Below are 22,462 nucleotides of genomic sequence, written 5' to 3'. Positions count from 1 at the left end.
AAACATTGTTAAACGGCCCAAGCAATACAACAAATATCTGATACAAAAATTGTATTTTTGTACATTATCATTATGATATGAACAAAACCATGCTAATTAAAAGAACTCAAAACCTTAAAAGGATTACTCTTTACTCTGTCCTAATTAAATATAACTGTTTTACTCAGGACAATCTGAGCAATTGAATGCAGTTAAACTAGTAAGCAGAAAATCAAACAGTATATCTCCGCAACGTATTTCTAAAACTATTGCGTATACTAGCAAACAGGATAAACCCAAACACCAAAGTCGAACGACCCAAGCAATTCAACTATGATGTTGAGGAATGAAAATACTTTTTGAAAGCATTAGAAGACCAGCGACCGCAAGAGCGAATTTGAGAATCTGACATTCCTTGTTGAGACAAGTGGCTGCACCAATACGGAAGCTGTGTCCTTTATAGACTGAACTATCAAGACCTACAAAGCCCAATCAGGAACGCAATATCCTATCAAAATATGAGCGGGGCACCGGTTTCATGTTCAACATCAAAAATACAGGACCTTTACCGTTACCCATGTATTGAATATACTCTTCCAGAACTTTGACAGCTGAATAAGAAGATGGTCCATGGCTAAAGGAGATAGCATGGCGCTTACTTTGCACGTTGTGTTTAAAAATCTGAAAAACAACATGCACTGCTGACTGATCTACTTCGGAAGTAAAATGACTAATTCTCAAACTGAATAAGATTGGTACTTGTATTTGTCATAGCTAGCTCACCGACCCGAGAGAAAACATTTAAGGCAAACAGGAACATTGCACTAAACAGAACAGCTTCAAATACAGTACTGCTCACATGGGACAACGAATCAATAATCTTATCCAAAAACTCTACTGTCACTGGTAATCTCATATCTACAGAAGGATTGACTCTATAGCATCCTGCTACTAGCTTACTAACTAAAAAGGACTGAGTAGGGTCACAGTCATTCTTTAGTTTATGCACAAATGCTACAGCTGTTAAATAAGTAGAGATGCTCTTAGGTGAACACTGCTTATTATGCAAATGAGCAATAAACAGTGCAATGTGAGAGGGAGAAACACAAACACTACTGGATACAAACCCCTGCATCTCCGCAAACTGTTCAAAAATTTGCCAAGCTCTCTGATAAATATTTCTAGTGGAAGGAGCCAAGGAAGAAGTCAAAAGTTCTTCAACGTTTTGAAGAAGGTGCATGGGAGGAACACGCCCGGAATCGGAGCAGGGTCTCTCTGTGCAGTTGGCGCTAGAACACGGAACTTCGTCATCTGCAAGCGAGAAAGAGAGTCCGCAAGCACATTTTGGCACCAGGAATATACTTGGCACTTCAAAACTAGCCAGCGAACCATAAGAAACAAAGTAGCATCTTTACTTGTTTGCTTGTTAATGATTGGGACAAGTGCCTCATTGACAGTGAAAAACAGAATAATATGGTTCTTGAATAAGGGACCCCACACCTGCAAAGCTAACAAAATAGGATAAAACTCCAAAATAGAGATGTGTAGACTTTGCCAATCTAAATAAAATGATCCATTGAACCATTGATCCTTAAAACCCACCCCATTACTTAGAGTGCTAACAGCATCCGTATGCAAGTTCAAGGTTTCATTTGACACAAAGCTATCATGGATAAGAAATTGCATCCATTGAAATGTTTGAGAAATCTCAACCACATGAGTAGATCCGCTTTCACTTCCTCAGTTAAGCGAATGCGGTAATGGGGTTGTTCAACACCAATAGTCAGATTGATGAGTCTCCTTGAAATGGTCTACCAGGAGTCACCACTGGACAGGCGAAGTTCAACAAACCTATCAAACTCTGTAACTCACGCAATGAGCATTTTGACTTACCCAAAAAACTCTGAATCAGGTGCTAACATTTTGACAAGTTGTCAGTAGGTAGCCTAGGTTCGAGCTTCACAGAATCAAGGGTTATGCCTAGAAATTCCATTGTGTGTGCAGAAGGAAAAGTTTTATCTGAAGCAATAGGGATGCCTATTTCCTGACATGTTTGAAGGAAATTGGATGAAGCTTTGCTGGCTGCTTGCGCAGTTTTCTCAATGAATAGAACGTCATTAAAACATGAACTACATGAGCACACCCTAGCTTATGAAGGGATATCCCCTCAACCGAAGAGCTGAATGTTTCAAAAAATTTGCAAGAGGAAGCACATCCCATTGGCAAACATGTGTCAAAACAAGAGGCCCATGGGCCTTAACGGTCACCTGAGTTAGAATATATAATGAAACAAATAATGAAACAAATTAAAGACATATAAACACTTTATGCTGGGCCTTGAAGTTGGTCAGTGGTTTATAAATTTGACCTTTTTAGACTTAAAGAGTATTTGCTTCCATCAAACCTGTGAACTTAGGTTTTTTTTGAAATTTTAATCAATTTGACCCTGTTTGGTCCTGCCCCTCTGGTCCCCCAGGGGGTCATCGAGGACGGATATGGATGTTAAAATGCTATATCTTAGGCTAATAATTCTAATCAAGTTTGACTAATTTCCTACGAAAATTGGGCAAATAATGTTCACAAATATGTTTTTCCTATATAAAATAAAGTAAACTTGACCCCTCCACAGGGGGTAACGTGAGACCCCAAGGTCATATAATTCACAGTTTTTATAAAACCCCTGAAGACCTTTCCATCTATAATTATTTGATTCTACTATATCCAGAATTTTAGAAGATTTTTAAAGTTTTAGCCTATTTGACCCTTTTTTAGCCCCGCCCCTCTGCCCCCAGGGGGTCGGCCAGGACCAATGTGGATATGATATTAAAATGCTATCTCAGGCTAATAATTCTAACCAAGTTTGACTCATTTCCTATGAAAATTGAGCAAAAAATGCTCATTAATGTGTTTTTCCTATATAAACTATAGTAAACTTGACCCCCTCCCCAAGGGGAAACAGGAGATCCCAGGGTCATATAATTTACAATTTTTATAAACAAACTTTAAGACCTTTTCATCTAAAAAGTGTATTTGTTTATACCATTTCCAGAATTTTAAAAGAATATTTTTGAAGTTCTAGCCTATTTGACCTTTTTTGGCCCCGCCCCTCTGCCCCCAGGGGGTCAGTCTGGACCAATATGGATATGATATTAAAATGCTATCTCAGGCTAATAATTCTTACCAAGTTTGACTCATTTACAATGAAAATTGAGCAAAAAATGCTCATAAATATGTTTTCCCTATATAAACTATAGTAAAGTTGACCCCCTCCCCAGGGGGAAACGTGAGACCCCAGGGTCATATGATTTACAATTTTTGTAAAGGACCTAAAGACCTTTCTATTTATGAAAAGTATTTGTTTATAACATTTCCAGAATTTCAGAAGAAGATTTTTGAAGTTTTAGCCTATTTGACCCTTTTTTAGCCCGCCCCTCTGCCCCCAGGGGGTCGGCCAGAACCAATGTGGATATGATATTAAAATGCTATCTCAAGCTAATAATTCTAACCAAGTTTGACTCGTTTCCAATGAAAATTGAGCAAAAAATGCTCATAAATGTGTTTTCCCTATATAAACTATAGTAAACTTGACCCCCTCCCCAGGGGGAAACGTGAGACCCAGGGTCATATAATTCACAATTTTTGTAAAGGACCTTTAGACTATCTATTTATGAAAAGTATTTGATTCTACCATTTCCAGAATTTCAGAAGAAGAAGAAGAAAGTTTTAGCCTATTTGACCCCTTTTGACCCCGCCCCTAAGGCCCCCGGGGGTCAGTCATAGAAAAATTGTTAATAGGATTAAATAGCCATCTCATACTGATAATTCTGACAACATTTGACTCATTCCTATTACAAATTACCAAATAATGCGCAAAAATGTGTTTTCTCAATATAAAGTATAGTAAACTTAACCCCCTCCCCAGGGGGGAAACGTGAGACCACAGGGTCATATAATTCACAATTTTTATAAAGGACCTTAAGACCTTTCCATCTGTGAGTAGAGAAGAAGATATTTGAAATTTTAATCAATTTTACCCCTTTTGGCCCCTCCCACAGCCCCCTGGGGGGTGGGGACCATATAATGCACAATTTTGATTGGCCTTATGCCTTAGAAGGTTTGTGCAAAAATTCATTGAAATTGCTTCTGCAGTTTTGGAGAAGAAGTCGAAAATGTAAATTGTTTACGGACATACGACGGACGACGCACGACGACGGATAAAAGGCGATTAGAATAGGTCACTTGAGACTTCGTCTCAGGTGACCTAATAAAAGTTCCCATTCCATTTCATTCATCTCTAACAGTTCATGATCATCAGGATGAATCGGGATTATACGAAAAGCAGATTCGATATCTGTTTTCGACATGAATGCCCCAGCACCACAAACCTTGATTTTACCAATGGCATCATCTATGGAAGCATACTGAACTCTAGCATGATCCTTTGGAATACCAGAAATAGAGCTGTTTTGCGGGAAAGATAAATGGTGAATAAGTCGAAATTGTCCAGGAATTTTCTTAAGAACTAAACCTAATGGTGATATCTTCATGTCAGCATAAGGCTTTATGTCAAAGGGACCTTTTATGCGACCACTATTAGTTTCTTTTTTCAACATTTTGAATACAATATCAGGATTTTGGATTCCTGAGGTAAGATTAACACAATCCTGAAAACCTCTAGGCCCTTCATAATTTAATCTAATCGATAATTGACTTATTATACCCTTACAGGAAAGCTTTCAATGCTTTATATTTAACTTGGGTAGTGACAGGAAATATGGGGGTTTAGTAATTCTTTCTGGGGCTGGGATGGCTTAGCTTTATCATCGAAGCTTGTTTAATGTGGTTGGCTACGCGCCTGAGCCTTGTAGTACTTGACCTTACTGTGGGAGGAAAGGCCACAGTAACTCAAAACTCAAAACGCTCCGATACAGGTTCAAGATAAGTGATCTCATAAATAACACCAACACCAGATAACTCTTAAGGTTATACAGGGGCGAAATTTAAAATGTATAAGGCCAGGGTAAAACCCAAATTAAAGCATACAAGCTATATACTAATAGATATGAAAAGAAAAATGCTAAGAACATGATAAAACATAGCCAAAGGCTAAAAATGGCCAGGGTAAACCCAAAATAGTTCCAATACATGTACAGGCTAAAGTAAAATGCACAGATCATGATAAACATGCATAGCCAAAGGCTAAAATAATCAAGGTAAACCCAATATAGCCCATACAGGCTAAAGTAAAATGCCAAGATTATGATAAACATATATAGCCAAAGGCTAAAATGGCCAGGGTTAGTCCTCAAATCGCCCATATACAGGCTAAAAATTAAAAATGCCAAGAATATATATATAAATATATAACAAACAAAGCCAGAGGCTTAAATGGCCAGGGTAATTCCAAACCCAAAATAGCCCATATAGGCTAAAGCAAACATCAATATGACAGACATATATATATATATATATCCACAGGCTAAAATCAGGTTGTCATATAAGTTACCATATGAAGATGCAAATCTGATGATATTAATTTAAATTTGCATTTTCATCTAAAACAATCCTGTTAATTTAATGTTAACAGCTATCTATATGAGCTCATACCTAAATATAACTAATGTTTTAATTAGATAGATCAATCAGGTATCATATATATATTTATCCTTAGATATACATAAGAAATGTGTGTGCATTGGTATATGTGTAAAAACAATTCAAAATTAACTTAGAATACATGTATTGTAATGACCTATGTAGGCCTAACTCTTGATCGATGAGGCTGAAGTACTACCAGTTCAAATTAACTAACTGGGAATGTGGAGGCTTCATTCAAGGAGCCTAATAGAAAATATAAACAACATAGAAAACCGTGCACCGAATCAAGCCACCTAATGCTTACCAGAAATATCTCAGATCACAGGCGTCTGCTTCTGGTTTAATAAATGAACAAGGTGAGACACTCCGATACTTCAACTGTGGAACGGACGTGGAACTCTTCAAACAGTTGCACAAAGCAATCTGATTGGTCAATTAATTAAATTAACCAATCAGATTAACTGCTTGCTTGAAAGATAAACTTCCGTTCCATAGTTGATTCATCGTCCGCTACTTGGATACTTGGTGTCCTGTTCTATATTAAAAAAAACGTAACTTTGCGACAAAAACCTGGCATACATTGCAAAAGAGAATTCTTAATTAAGGTACGTTGATTAAACGAGCAGACACTCAATATTTTCGTCATATTTGGTTTAATTTCAAAGTGAATTGGAGCGTACCCTCAACTTCCGGTTCATGGAGTGTCTTACCTTGTTCATATAGAAGGGATAGGATATTTTATTTTTCCAAAACCAGGTGCAGACGCCTGTGTTCAGATGCTGATTTAATCGCTAATCGTATGCTACGGAAGAATTTCACCATTCCGACAGAATTCAAGTGACACCCATCCGCGAGAAAAAGCTCCAACGGGCTATGGAAAATGCGTCTATGGTACCACAAATGAAGCTTACAATGCCCTGCAGTCAACACACACATAGGGATTAGATTTCGCCTTTATGTTAACCATGCTTGTATGGAGCAATTCCTCTAAAAATATATTCTATTGGTCGCGGTAGCGCCCCATATTGAATATTGGTTAACATAAAAGCGAAATCCAATCCCTATATATACACTCACACGACTTTTTATTTATATTTTATGCAATAAAATCGTCATTTGAAAGTGACGTAATTATTCAATAGAAGTCGATCAAAAGTGGGAGGAGCTTACTGAATTGAACAGCGAATGATGTAAGATAGAACTATTCATCCGCGACGACAAAAAAGTTCAATATTTTAGTGTAAAATAAACATGACAAACAAAGTAAATTTCAGAGATAATTTAATTTAATAAGATCAGAACTTTAAATAGATATTCAATATTGCTAAAAGTTAGTATATAGAGTAATAACATAAAGTATTTGTACTCGGCCACATGTGTGAACTCGGTGACAGTTATTGTGCAGCGAGGCGAAGCTGACGCACGCTTACACACAGGAGTTTGGCGAAGTTGTCAAAACACCGGTGTTCAAGTAACTCAGTGTGTTTGAAATGGTCGTCTGACTTGACGATATTACATCCTTGGGAGCCATGTGATTATATAAACTACGCTTAGATCCATCGCCATCTATCGATGGACCAACTTCACTTGTGTTCGATGGATACAATGTATATGTGGTGACGCATAACTGTCAACACTTGGATTACTAGCGGTGCATGTTTCATAATACACATGATTTAATTCTCAAAGAACAAAGACAAGATGATATGTTTATAACTGACCTCTGTCAGAGGGTCTTACGCCCGTCCACCCCAAAGACTCGATCGTGGGACGAACACAGACACAGATATAATAGGCCATGGGCTAGGAGGGTCCCACATGCACCCCCCTCCCAAACCTCCGAACCAATATTTTTCTGAACCCTTATGACCCACTGATCACAAATCCAAATGTTAACATTGCATAAGTTGGGATGAACTTCCGGTTATGACGTCATCAAGATGGCCGCCATCTAGAATTTCACTAAAAATTGAAAAATAGTCATAACATTAACATTTTTCAACCGAAGTAGACAAATGAGGTACCAAAATGACCACAATAGAACAACAAATACATATCAGGACCAAAAAATCCAATATACGTAGTGATTTCTACGCAGGAAATGAAAAAATCGGATTTAAAGATAAAAAATGGTGATTTTTCAGCAAATTTTTCATATTTTGTTTGACGCAGCAAAAATGTTTCCCAACAGCAATCTATTATTTCTAATAAGTTTTTTTACCACTTGTCAATCAGTTTAAGCAACAAAAACAACCAAAACCAATGTTAACATCGTATAAGTTCCGGTAATGACGTCATCAAGATGGCCACCATCTCGAATTTCACTGAAAAATGAAAAATAGTCATAACATTGGCATTTTTCAACTGAAGTAGACAAATGAGGTATCAAAATGACCACAATAGAACAACAAATACATGTCGTGACCAAATAAGCCAATATATGTAGTGATTTGAACGCAGGAAATGAAAAAAAATAATATTTTAAGCTCAAAAATGGTAATTTTTCAGCATTTTTTCATATTTGGCTTGACGCAGCAAAATTGTTTCCCAACAACAAATTGTTATTCACAATCAGTTATTTGACCTCTTATCAATCTGTTAAAACAACAACAACAAAAAATATATAGAAATGCAAAAAAAGAATTATTGTTATACCCTCAATTTGATAGATTAGCAGCGTCTCAAAAATAACACAACACCTACTGATAGCGTAACAAATGTAACCTAAGCTAAGCCTGTGTTTCCGTTAATATCATTAACAGTTCCCAAAGCGTTTGTGTCTTTGAAAATGAGCACATTCATTGTTTATTTCCTATGCATAGCATAAGCAAAATGCCATATGATTACTACAATATCACTAATATGTCTTTCACTGGTTCTCAATGATAACCATTATCATGGTGCGTGCTTTCTCGCCTCACTGACCTATCCACTGAAGAGACTCGGCATATCTGGTAGCTGGTACATGCAGTCCGAATCAGAGTACTCGAGATATCAGTATTCAATTCGTCGAAATGTGACACTGCATAACCAGTGTTGTTCTAGCCTTTTATGACCCATCCATGACCAGAGTTCATATCAGGAACAACAGGTTCAGGGATGTGGGATCTCTTTCAGATTCTAACATATCGTACGTATATGCTGTTTCAGACTTCTCCGGCATAATGGAAATTACACCAGATGCACATTCTTCCAATGGTGGAATTGGTTCCCTTAAGCACATAACTCCATAATTCGTATGAAGTACTATTCATCAATCTTGTGGACCCTCGTGCAACCATAAATGGCACTGGTGATATCATCGAGGTCATTAATGAGGGCATAAATGTTAAATGTTTTTCATTGGTCTGACTTTTCCCACTCCCTTGAAGGTGCTGGTTGTGTCACATCTGGTGTATGCGCAAAGAGACCATTGAAGACTCTCCAGTAAAAAGTTCTCTAAAGTGCTTTCCAGACTTGGCAAAGAGTGAAACTTCACTGCAGACCTCATTTATGACCTCAAAGAATCCACCTGTGCCACCTATGGTCACTGAGGTTCACAAGAATTAGGAATTGTGCTTCATACGAATTAAGGAGAACCAACTCAACCCTCCACAGAATGTTGATCTGGTGTCTTTTCCATCATGCCGGGGAAGTCTGGAACATCATATACGATATGTGAATCTAGGTGAAACTAGGTTGGAAACAGGAAGAGCTCCCACATCCCTGAAGCCGATGTTTCTGATCTTAACTCTGACCATGGACAGTTGACAAGTTAGAACCACGATGGTAACCCGGTAATGTAATGTCACATCAGGTCACCGAGGTCGAAGACGACACTCTGGCGAGAAAGCACGCACAACGAAAATGATTAGCATTAAGAACTAGTGAAAGAAATATGTGACACTGTAGTAACCATCTTATATCTTGCGTTATACACAGGAAATAAACAATGGATGTGCTCATTCTAAAAGACACAATATGTTTCGAAAAGTGTCATGGTATTTACGGAACTTTAATTTGATACCCTATAGCTATTAGTTAGCGTTTTGCTGTAATAATTCAGTTTGAGAGGCTACTAGTCTACAAAATTTCGAGCATGAAAATGGATTATTTTGAAGTCCCACTTAGATATTCAGCCAACTTTAAATTCAAATTTGTTAAGATATAAATCGTCAATAGCCAATGTTATATTCAGGAAATTCCAATACACCAGGAAACTGTAGTGTTAGCGGTTTGGAAAAAAATAACAATCATATGCCGCATCCGGTGATGTTTTGTAAACCAAATGATGGTATAACAAATCTCTGTTGCATTTCTATATATTTTTGTTGTTGTTGCTTTAACAGATTGATAAGAGGTCAAATAACTGATTGTGAATAACAATTTGTTGTTGGGAAACAATTTTGCTGCGTCAAGCCAAATATGAAAAAATGCTGAAAAATTACCATTTTTGAGCTTAAAATATTATTTTTTTCATTTCCTGCGTTCAAATCACTACATATATTGGCTTATTTGGTCACGACATGTATTTGTTGTTCTATTGTGGTCATTTTGATACTTCATTTGTCTACTTCAGTTGAAAAATGCCAATGTTATGACTATTTTTCATTTTTCAGTGAAATTCGTGGCGGTGGCCATCTTGATGACGTCATAACCGGAACTTATACTATGTTAACATTGGTTTTGGTTGTTTTTGTTGCTTAAACTGATTGACAAGTGGTCAAAAAACTTATTAGAAATAATAGATTGCTGTTGGGAAACATTTTTGCTGCGTCAAACAAAATATGAAAAATCTGCTGAAAAATCACCATTTTTGAGCTTTAAATCCGATTTTTTCATTTCCTGCGTAGAAATCAATACATATATTGGATTTTTTGGTCCTGATATGTATTTGTTGTTCTATTGTGGTCATTTTGGTACCTCATTTGTCTACTTCGGTTGAAAAATGTTAATGTTATGACTATTTTTCAATTTTTAGTGAAATTCTAGATGGCGGCCATCTTGATGACGTCATAACCGGAAGTTCATCCCAACTTATGCAATGTTAACATTTGGATTTGTGATCAGTGGGTCATAAGGGTTCAGAAAAATATTGGTTCGGAGGTTTGGGGGGGGGGGGGTGCATGTGGGACCCTCCTAGCCCATGGCCTATAATGTTTGCATTTAAAACACCGTCATTTTTAACAAAAATGAAAGCACCGCACGTCGCGCCGGTCGGTTTTTAGCTGCCTTACATATTTATTAGAATAGTGTGACGTCACGTATCAAAAATCTACTTTGTTTTATAAATATAAGAAAAAATATACATGTGCTTTGGAGATTGAAGGAATATGCTCGGCTATCGTCGTACTCACTAAAATTTCAGATGTGTTTTGTTACTTACTGCAATGGACTTTATTTCACGTCATTATTATTTTCAGTATATCCGCGAAAACATAACTTCGCAGTCACGGGTTATACCGACCATTGTATACTTATATTTACTTTGATACAATTAATTATTCGCGAAACAGTTTGATTCGCGTTAACGAACTCGCAAGATAACACAAAATAATTTTATTCGACAGTAATTTACGGAGTAAATGCCGTTTGCACTAATAATTATTATTGGACTTTGTGAACGCGATAACATGAGTAAATATAAACCGAGCTTAATTAAACTTTGTATTTAGACTAGACTAGAATTGGAAATATCTCGGACGAGTTCGAAAATAAGCCAGATTTGACAGTAATTTACGGAGTTATTGCCCTTTGCAGTAATAATTAATATTTGACCTTGTGAACGCGATAACTTGAGTAAATATAAACCGAGCTCAATAAAAGTTTGTATGTAGACTCACATTGGAAAGATCTCTGACGAAATTGTAATCCGCTTGATACGACAGTAATTTACGGAGTTATCGCCCTTTACACTAATAATTATTATTGGACTATGTGAATGCGATTACTTGAGTTAATATGAAACAAGCTTAATGAATCTTCGTATGAAGACTAACATTTGAAAGATCTTAAAAGAGATTGAAATTGAGTTATTGCCCTTTGCACTAATAAATAATATTATTAATCATTTATTTACAGTCAAAACCTTATCATGACAAAACTCAGGATATGGAAAAATGAATACAATGTGTAGCATCAGACTGTGAAACCAGACAGGTATCTAGAAAGTTAGTTTTTGTGCTGATTTTTAACTCGTTAATTTGCAATTTTTAATATTCTGTAACTCGATTTGTTAGTTTCACCGATACATGCAAATGATCCAACAACAATATACAATGGACCGTACCATAAAATAAGATGTGTAAATCTCAAGTGACCATGGCTGAATTTAACTGTTAATGTAATAATCCAACTCTCTCATCGCCGAATTGGTGAATCGTCATTTCCTCCTACTGGTGACCATCGTCATCAATACCCGACATAGACTAGTCAGGTCGCGATTAGATCTGTTTCACTTTGCCATTTAAACGTAAGGAACAGTAAAGATAATCAATTACCGGTGGTATATATGGGGGACTATTTAGGTAGTATATATGGCAGTATGTGATTAATGTGAAAAATCTTGCAAAATTCATAAAAGCCTTCTATGTGTAATGTATGTTGCTTGACAGTGCTGCCGATGCAATCTAGTGACATTTTCATGATGATAGTGTAAGCCGTATCGCGCCCGGGTGTCAAACCGTCCGCATAATGAGAAATATTTTGAATATAAATACATTGTAACATTTCTAACGTATCTGGTGTCAATAATATTATACCGAAGACAACCCAGATGAAGTTACAATATATTTGTTCTAATGACGTCAAACGCAACATTTTAAGGCAGTTTTATCTTGAAATTATAAACCACTGAACCAATTAGATTTTGCAGTAAAGTTTATATATATAAATATATTTATTCTTACTGCATCAAACGCGACATCTTCACGCCTGCATCTTACGTTCCATAACCCAAGGTATCTAAAGACTAGAGTACTCGTAAGTTTTCAGGATAAAATTTGATATCTGCGAGCGTGCTTGTAGAGATAGCTAATGACATGAATAATAATAACTTACATGTACATGTAACGAGGGTCGGGTATCATAATTGCATACTTAATTTAGTGTCAGATATCATAATATCTTAATTGTATACATAATTAATTTTTGGTATCAAATACATAATTAGCATCCTAATTAATGTATGTTATTCTATTTATATATATATATATTTAATATGCATTTTTGATGAAACCATACATATTTGAACAAAATTGAATAAAGATAAATTCATAAGGATCGTCTATGTTTAGTTTGTAGAGCATTCATAGACATATTGGGATTTTAAGGCCTTATATCATATTGAAATCAATAGTGACCGCCTTATATCCCCACGACCCAATAGCCCGAAGGCCCGTAAGTCCGAAGGCCCAATAGTCCGAAGGCCCGTTAGTCCGAAATAGACCAATATAATTTATTGTTTGTATTCTATGGTATATCATTGAATAAATGTTCTGACACGAGTCTTCACTTTTGAGTTTATATGAAATTTAATTGCCAGAATGTAACATCAAAGGTCGCGATAGTCCACAATGTAGTTGGTATACCATTTTAGACATTCAACCACCAGCTTCCTACCTTTGCAAAAGGGTTTTCGAAACCTATGTAGGACAGTTGCTAAGTACAAACCGTATTTGCCCCACGTATTTTTCCGTTTCTGACTTGAAGAGGTAGGGGACTGGTGATCGATCCCGTGAGTTGATGTTTTATTACGTACTCCACCTTTATCACCCCTTCAAATCAAGATATGTCCTAAAAAATGAAAACGACCTAAACCCCCTTCAAGAGGATAGTGGCAAATTATACAAGCAGTTGAATTGTCTATTTTCATTGTCAATAACATGACATCATAAAAAACTTGCACTCAGTCAACCACCGATAATGTTGCGTTGCGGCTTTGTTGCAATGTAGAATATTAATATAAGGCTCAAGAATCCAAATATTTCTTTTTAATTTGAAAATATGATCAAATATAGCATAAAGCAATAACAATGGACCAAGATAACAATCAACTGCATTTTAAATAAGATTGGAAATTCTTCCTATGTGGACAGGTAGTACGATGGCTGGCAAGAATATGTAAATTAAAAAGTTATTGTGTGGAACGCGATACCATTGCGTGCGAACGCAAAAGTATTAGATGTGAAAGCAATGATATGTCATCGAGTAAATGACAATTTAATTTTCAGTAAAAAAAACTGTCAATAGACTGTACATTACTCAATGGTATATTATTGCGTCGTTCACACGCAATGCTTTTTATTTTTCCATGTCTTTTCCCAGCCAGCCACTGTGCGTTTGTCTTAATGAAATGAAAGCTCGCATTTTTATATTTTTGAGTTATCAAAACCGTCTCGTTTTTTAAGGGTATAGTATATGAAAGTAACTGAATTGCCAATGTTGTTATACGTGATTGATCTCCTAATTCGTTACAAATATAAACAAAGTTGTAATGCATGTTATGAACGAGGGCATTGGTGAAGCAGCAACAATCAAATGCAGCTGCCATGGCAGGTCCTACATGCTGCTACTCTACTTGAGTCTTTCACGAGATGCGAAATGGCTCCCCAGTATTGGTCTAATGTCCGTGTACTACTCGGTATTGGCGCCTTCTATTAGTCGCGTGATTCTCCTTTCTAGTCATCGCCACCTACGTCTGTGCTTCAGGTCATTTTGGCCTTCTCATGTAGCGTTCATCCGGAGACGTTGTCGTCTTTCCTCATCCTTCAGCTTCCGAATAAAAACCCACATGGATTGGTGCTTTACACCAACGGAAGTATTCCTTTGACTGTGGAAACCTAAAAAGAAAAAATAACAGTAAGGCAAGTAAACAATTTATATTTTCATGGTTTTTATGAAGTGGTCGCCTTTTGTGTGTACATAGCGTGCGTGCATGTACATGGAAGGGCCAAGGGTTCAGGCTAAGCTGATGTGTATTTTATTCTTCGCGCTTTCTGGTTTTTTTTTAAAAATTTTAATCATTTAAATTGTCAGTTATTTTACCATAAACATTGAAACTCCATACGATAATTACCTTCAACAATGTTGTTGGTTCTGCAATCAGCTTTCCGTGCATAAACGTCCACTGTTGAACAGGAAAAGTTCCTGCAATATTTGTATTTTTCATATACTGAATGAAATCGAGTAGAGCAGGGTATCTGTTGATAAGACGCATTGTAGGAGGATCTCTGGAAAGCAGGAGGAAGTTTAGGCGCACAAAAACGACGGGCAAATATCCAAGTGAAGTTTTCTTAATAGAATTCTCACTCTGCGTCTTCTTTGGTAAACGCCTGCAAGTCCCAGACTTTGGATCTTTCTCCACAAACTTTGGCCAAAGTGAAAGTAGCATACTTTGTGACGTGAGCGGGGCAATTCAGTTTCAAAAGCAAGTATAATGGCCTGCTCCATATCGCTGACAACTTGTTGAGGCCGCCATGATTGTCGTGTAATTCTTCTAACTCTATGCTTTAAGTGTTGAAGGAGATGACGGTAATGTCCAACGGTTTTGCCGGTGAGAAGTGCCATGACAAGAATGAAAACTTGCCCTTGGTGCATGTCATGGATTGTTACAAACTGCGTGTAAGGAGCAGGGGAGGTTTTGAAAGTTCCATCAATGTATATGGTGTCGCATCCTCCTAGAATATGAATATTTTTCCTCGTGGTGAAAACAGATATTCCCCAGTCGTTGTTAAGCTGGCTGAGGAAACGTTTACCTGAACCATGTTCTAGACCATTCACCTTCTATTTGAACTTCCTCTATATTATGATGAATTGGAGGTAAAACCGCTGCTCGCTGTAGTCTTGTCATGATCAGTAAGTCAGGGAGTTCTTTAGCGTTATCGTTGCCATCTAAGATTCCCACCACTACTCTGTCATACGTCCTTTTTATTGGCAACATAGGGTCGTCCGATAGGGTAGCAGTCATGCGGTTGAATGCCATCCCAGTCTGAATGATGGCATCATCCGCTTGGTATCCTGTTCCGTTGTCTGAAATGGTCAATTATTCTAATCAGAAATAAATACCATGTTCATGTATACTATCTATCAATTCAATTCAATTCAATTTTATTGCTTCCTTACATCCATACAAAAGGGATCGATAGCAAAACATATATGTACATAACACACAGTAGATCAAAACAACAACTTAAACATCTATCAAGCCAGCTTTCCTCAGTTAAAATGACTTTTTAACAAAGAGGCCTAAATCCTGCAGAAGTTATCAATTAAGATGAAAATATCAGAGAACAAGGCAACCGATAGCGAGTTCCTAGGTATATTTCAGATGTATACAGACACGAAACCTTAACTTGTGTATCAAGTTAAATTACAATATTACTCTGTGATGGCAATGTAATAATGACGTCACAATCAAAATATGACGTCGTACGATTGTCGCAGTAGATGAAAACGTCAAATCCTGATTGGCCTTCCCGTATTAAAGGTTTAGCCTACATTTTCATAAATACCCGGTACTACATGTAGTTATGTGAAAAATAGAATCTGACACTCGTGGGTACGTAACATAAAATTAATTTAACTCGTTAAATAAATTGATATGCCACTCGTCTAAAGGCTCGTGGATATCAAATTATTAAACTCGGTTATTAAATTTCATATTGGATAGCCACTCATGTAAGATCCTCTATTAATAAAATGACAAATTTGCATATAAATATAAAAAAAAATACATATTAAACTTCTTCGAAACTTTGTCAAAAAATACATGGTTACTCGATAAAAGAAGTGTAAGGGATATTGAGTTACGGGGAAAAAATATGTTTCCCGCCGTCGTCCTAAGTACCGCGTGTTAGCTGACTTCTGTATCATTGCGTCAGACGGCGAAACAGCGAAATGAATCTTCACTATTAACTCAGATTACGTAAGGAATCTTGGTTTGTTTGCTTTTATAACTTCAACTTAAGCCATCAATTATATTTTGTTGTTTAATCATTGTTGTCAAAAACTTGTTTTTGTTTCGGGAAAGGTAAGCCTTTAACCGAGTATACCGAGAAGTAGGAAAACAGAAAGAAAAGATTAAGACATAACCAAACTAATTTGTAGAAGTATAAAGTTACAGTACACACTGATTATATACCCACTGTAGCTATTGCATGGCACTTACTAACTACACAGTCAATTGATCTGACGATGGAAAATGACTGTGTAGTTAGTAAGTGCCATGCAATAGCTACAGTGGGTATATAATCAGTGTGTACTGTAACTTTATACTTCTACAAATTAGTTTGGTTATGTTTCTGTTTTCCTACTTCCTACTTTCGTTATATCTTTTGTTTTCTACCACTCTCTATATATTTTTTGATTACAATATAATATTTCATGTGTATGTCGCTTTCATCAATTTTGTTATATAATAGTTGTGGAGAGGGCTTTTATAAGTTGTGATAACTTGTGCCAAATCCATTTGTTATAAGCAATAAAGTATGTTTAAATCACAAAAAACCGAGTGTACAATCACGATTGTACAGTATGACCTGTAAAAAATCAACCCTTTCAATCGGAATGCTTGTTATTCCCTGCTTCTTGCATGACATTTTCATATCAATTGATAATAGTTAAACTACAGCCAAATATGTTGATTTCCGATGACGTCCAGTTGAGACAAGTTACACCGTACAAAGTATATATTGAATTATTAAATGCAAATAATGAAATACCTAATAGACATTGATGTCGGCGTCCTCGTCATTGAGCTAAAAAAAATTGAGGTAAAAAAAGGCACGGCATTCCTTCCTCCAGCACCTCCAGTATATTTTCTGGCTGGTTACAAGGTTTTTTGGGTACCTATTACCTTCATATACCAAGATTTTGCCTCGTTTTATGCCCTTCATTATGTACGCCATCTTTCTACAGTTCGCGCGTAATTAACTTTTCACGCATGATTATTTGTCACCCTTTTCCGCCGCGCTTTTCTACGGCGGCGTATTAGGGCCACTACAAAATTTTATTTATCTTGTACGTACAAGTTATTATCTTGCACGTACAAGTTATTATCTTGTACTTACAAGTTATTATCTTGTACGTACAAGTTATTATCTTGTACGTACAACTTAGTATCTTGTACGTACAAGTTAGAATCTTGTACGTACAACTTAGTATATTGTACGTACAAATTACTATCTTGTACGTACAAGTTACTATCTTGTACGTATAACTTAGTATCGTGTACGTACAAGATAGTATATTGTACGTACAAGATAGTATCTTGTACGTACAAGTTAATATCTTGTACGTACAAGTTAATATCTTGTACGTACAAGTTAATATCTTGTACGTATAAGTTAGTATCTTGTACGTATAAGTTAGTATCTTGTACGTACATGTATAAGATAGTATCTTGTACGTACAAGTTAATATCTTGTACGTATAAGTTAGTATCTTGTACGTACAAGTTACTATCTTGTGCGTACAAGATAGTATAATGTTGAAACTCTCGCTATTAAAGGCTGTGACTGGTTTACTGTCACAATGGCATCGCATGAAGCTATACGTATATAACGTACCCTTTGTTTAAAAAGAATACCTTGCGACATTTTGCGGAGCTGTGATGCTGTGATAAGTTTCCTAATATATACATCACATGTAAATGTTTAAAACGGTGTATTAACTATGATCATCATTTGGACAATAATTGATGTGTGTATATATGTCTAATAAACACAAAAACACAAATGAAATAATTTGTTTTGCTTTTGTTGTCAGTGCAATCAGTAACTCGTTCGAATTAGGGCATACTGCCTAGGATTTTTTTCGGAGGCAGTTAATTATTTTCAATACTACTATTCTGAAGTAAAATAAATGCTCCAACATTTCCAATAATGGCACCAGTGTGAAGTATTTAGCTTTAATTACTGAAGAAATTTACGAATTTGTTTTCTCCTCTTTTTAATAGATAAAACTTATCATTCATCGGAAATGTATCATGTCCATTTTATCACTAAATATATCTTATCTATAAAACAAGCGACTATACAGTTTTCTCGAAAGGAACTATACAGTGTCAGTTTCAAAATAATGCAAGTGACTATAAAGTTTCAACTCATAATCCGGCAATTTCAAATTAAGATTGTGAAAAAGATATTGTTCTCATTAATATATATCTATATTTTTAATATTGTCAAATAAGTTAATAAACCTGTGAACGTGCTTGAAGCAATGCAAAGTCGACAGACTATCTTTAATTACGAAAAATGTCAGGCGGGTGACTCAATTCTGCGATGATGATACAAGATACTAAGTTGTACGTACAAGATACTATAAGCTGTACGTACAAGATAGTAACTTGTACGTACAAGATAATAACTTGTTCGTACAAGATACTATCTTGTACGCACAAGATACTATCTTGTACGTACAAGATACTAAGTTGTACGTACAAGATAAATTAAATTATATAGTGGCCCTAATACGACGCCGTACTTTTCAGTTGCATTTTGCACGCAAATTCTTTATCGTAGAAGTTTCCTTTAGGATGCTGTGTATCAAAACCATGAAATGCTCGGCCAAGCCAATTTCAGTTTCAAATAAACATGAAAAAATGGGCCTTCGGACTATTGGACCTTGGGACTAACGGGCCTTCGGCCTATTAGGGCGTAGGGATACATAAGGGTGTCGCCGAAATTGATGAAATTAATATATAGTAGTATCAATTCATTCCCTTATAAATATTTTTCTATGTTTCTGGCTTTCTGATTGGCCTATTCATTTTTTGCATTCCACGATGAAAAAAAAAAAAAAAAAAATCGGGAATGGCTCGGTAATCCGACGTTAACGTGACGTCACAATAGAAACATTTACGTTGCGTATTGATTTGGCAAAAATAATCCCTTGGAAAAATCAATGGAATCATAAGTGTAAACGTATTTCATTTTATAAAGTAGCCTGGAAAATTAATTATTAGCATTGCAGTCACTATTTTTTTTTAATTTTATCAGGGTATGAAATAAATTTTGTTTGCCAACTTTTGTGAGAATTCGCTACGCAGATTCACACAGTTAGCAAACAACATTATTTTAAAAATCGGGATATTTAGTATAAAACAAATCTCTGTGTTATAATAAATATCCCAATTTTTCAATATTATTTCAAATCTCGTATTTTCTGAAAAAAATCACATGACTGTTATAGATATTCATCAGTCCATCCACAACATACAAAAAAAGGTATGACAAGATCCATTTCATCGAGTTACCCCCTATGAAAATACCAAAGGATTTTGCATCTTTAGTGAGTTGCTATCTTTATCGACAAGGATGGACCAGCCATTTTTGTAACAGCCGTTTTCCGTGATCGCTGGCACGACAATTGTAACGTACCAATGATAATGGCGTCTTGATAAGCGATTGAAGTTCATAGTCTTTATGACTGACAAATGCGCTTAGTAAGAATACATAGTGGGACTGTAGAGAAAATGTAAACATTTTGGAAAAAAGAACCAGTTTTATAAGGACGAACATTGTAAAACATTGAATAAATCTTTACATGTTGTAAATCTACCGTGGTCGCTGGGATTTACTTTGTCCGCTAAACCTGCCTATATCATTAGTTTTTTGTGTTTTTTTTTCGCCTAAAATATAGTCAGCTCGCGCTACCACTTAAAAATGCGAAATGTGTACATTTTCCCGGCAATGCATGGACGAAATATTAAAATTATGCCGCTGATATAGCGTAGGCAAAATCTGTTCTACCATTTCACATTTATAGCTGACTTTATGTAAGGCAAAAAATAAAAAAGCCTAATGATATTGGTAGGTTTAGCGAACTAAAGTTGCCAGGTACTGACCGCTGGTCGATGGTTTTCCTCCGGGTACTCCGGCTTTCCTCCACCAACAAACCTGGCACGTCCTTACATGACCCTGGCTGTTAATAGGACGTAAAAAATAAACAAACAAACAAATTACCTAGTGATCATCCGGGGACGTACAGGCACTTAGACTATTTCCAGATATACACATTTACGTATTCTATTTATATATAATTTGATAAAACATTTTTATCGAAACTGTACACATTTTAGCAAAATTAAGTTAAGATAAATTCATAAGGATCATCGATGTTTAGTTTATAGAGCGTTCGTAAAAACATAATTATTTTTTAATTATTGTACACACCTTCGTTCCGAAGCCGCTAAAACTGTCCATAATTGCAGGCTCAAAATTCTGACTGGTTGCCTATTTATGGTCAGCTACTTCACTACTCCTAGACACAGCAACTCCAGACACTCCACATATTACTATACTTGGTGACATAAACGTTAACATGATAACAGTTGAAAAACACACGAAATTTACGACATAATACATACCTTCCAATCGACAAGCCGACACGTGTAAATTGCACGAGCTCTACACTTCGATCTTGACCCTATATTTATCTCTGACACGCGTAACTCTGCTTTTACCGACGTACATTTTGTAGTTGACACAGACGAAAACACTTACAAACGGAAAATTAGATGTCAGAACAAGGCAAACATTGACTTATCAATAGGAAATTTCTCTTATACTTACACGTGCAATATTGGCTGGTATAGGGCAATACACTCATATCGCCTGGGTTTGTATTGCCAATCGGAACACCTCACCCACTTCTTCAAACACGCATGAAAATGATGTATTTTGTTATCCGCCGACGACGGCCAAATTACCGATTACGTGTAAGACTATATCACAAAGGGTTACCTCCCTTGTTAAAAATAGCGTTATTTTTCTACATATACATTTGTAAGTACATCAATGACAAGAATAATTTAAACAAATTTCCTGATTTATACTATCTAAATTTGTGTTTAGCAAGATGTATATGTGATATATTTATCTTAAATCAACATGAATGCTCGACCAAGAATCATCAGACGAAATTATTTTCTTTTAGCTATATGATTTAAAAAAAATCATTCTACGAACATTTCATGAATGGAATATATAACTCAATACATAACACATTTTTTGAAGAATGTTTGTTGTATTGTCATTGTACCTCGTTCGTTAATAAATCAAAATGTTATATTTTTACCGAAATATCAGTGTAATTTTGTATGATGATCATTCCATATTAGACCTCCAAAAGCCAGATGTATGATTCATACATGTACCAGTAAGTTTTTGTTTATTTATCATATGAAAACTAAGTAAACAATAATCTAGTTTGTTTACAAGCTTCAGTCCGTGATTTTGGTTGCGCGGTATTATCAGTTCAATTATAATCATAAAAAATTATATTATACAGAAAATGAAATATAAATGCAAACTTTTGTGAGAATTCGCTACAATTTCTTTTTCATAACCCGATAAAATTAAAAAGTAGTGACATCAATACTTATAATTAATTTTATACTCTATTTGATAAAATGAAGTATTTTTAAATGTAACATTATAGTGGTTTTTCACGGGATTCTTTTTTTCCGAATCAATACGCAACGTCAATATCTCTATTGTGACGTCACGATAACGTCGGGATTTCGCGCCATTCTCGGATTTTTTTTTCATATAGGGATTGGATTGCGCTTTTATGTTAACCATGCTTGTATGGAGCAATTCCTCTAAGAATATATTCTATGGGGCGCGTTAGCGCCCCATATTGAATATATTCTTAGAGGAATTGCTCCATACAAGCATGGTTAACATAAAAGCGAAATCCAATCCCTATATTTACACTCACATGACTTTTTTCATTTATATTTTATGCAATAAAATCGTCATTTGAATGTGACGTAATTATTCAATAAAAGTCGGTCAAAAGTGGGAGGAGCTTACTCAATTGAACAGCGAATGATGACTCTTCACATAAGGTAGAATTATTCATCCGCGACGACAAAAAGTTCAATATTTTATTGTAAAATAAA

At 35.8% G+C, this 22,462-nt stretch overlaps 1 protein-coding gene across 2 annotated transcripts in view; it reads right to left on the bottom strand.

Annotated features, from left to right (window-relative positions):
- LOC138315667 (sodium-dependent proline transporter-like) overlaps window positions 1-21,238 on the bottom strand; it is a 36,277-nt gene extending 15,039 nt beyond the window's left edge. Inside the window, exon 1 of one of the 2 annotated variants that reach the window (XM_069256851.1) lies at window positions 21,129-21,238. The gene's annotated coding sequence lies outside the window, so the exon portion shown is untranslated. The remainder of the gene's footprint in view (window positions 1-21,128) is intronic. The other variant, XM_069256853.1, reaches the window with a different exon arrangement.
- Window positions 21,239-22,462: the final 1,224 nt, after the last annotated feature.

This window comes from Argopecten irradians, chromosome 2 (assembly GCF_041381155.1).
Source record: "Argopecten irradians isolate NY chromosome 2, Ai_NY, whole genome shotgun sequence".
Classification (NCBI taxonomy): Eukaryota; Metazoa; Mollusca; class Bivalvia; order Pectinida; family Pectinidae; genus Argopecten; species Argopecten irradians.
The sequence above is the reverse complement of the archived record's forward strand: the minus strand, read 5'-3'. Positions and strand labels throughout refer to the sequence as shown.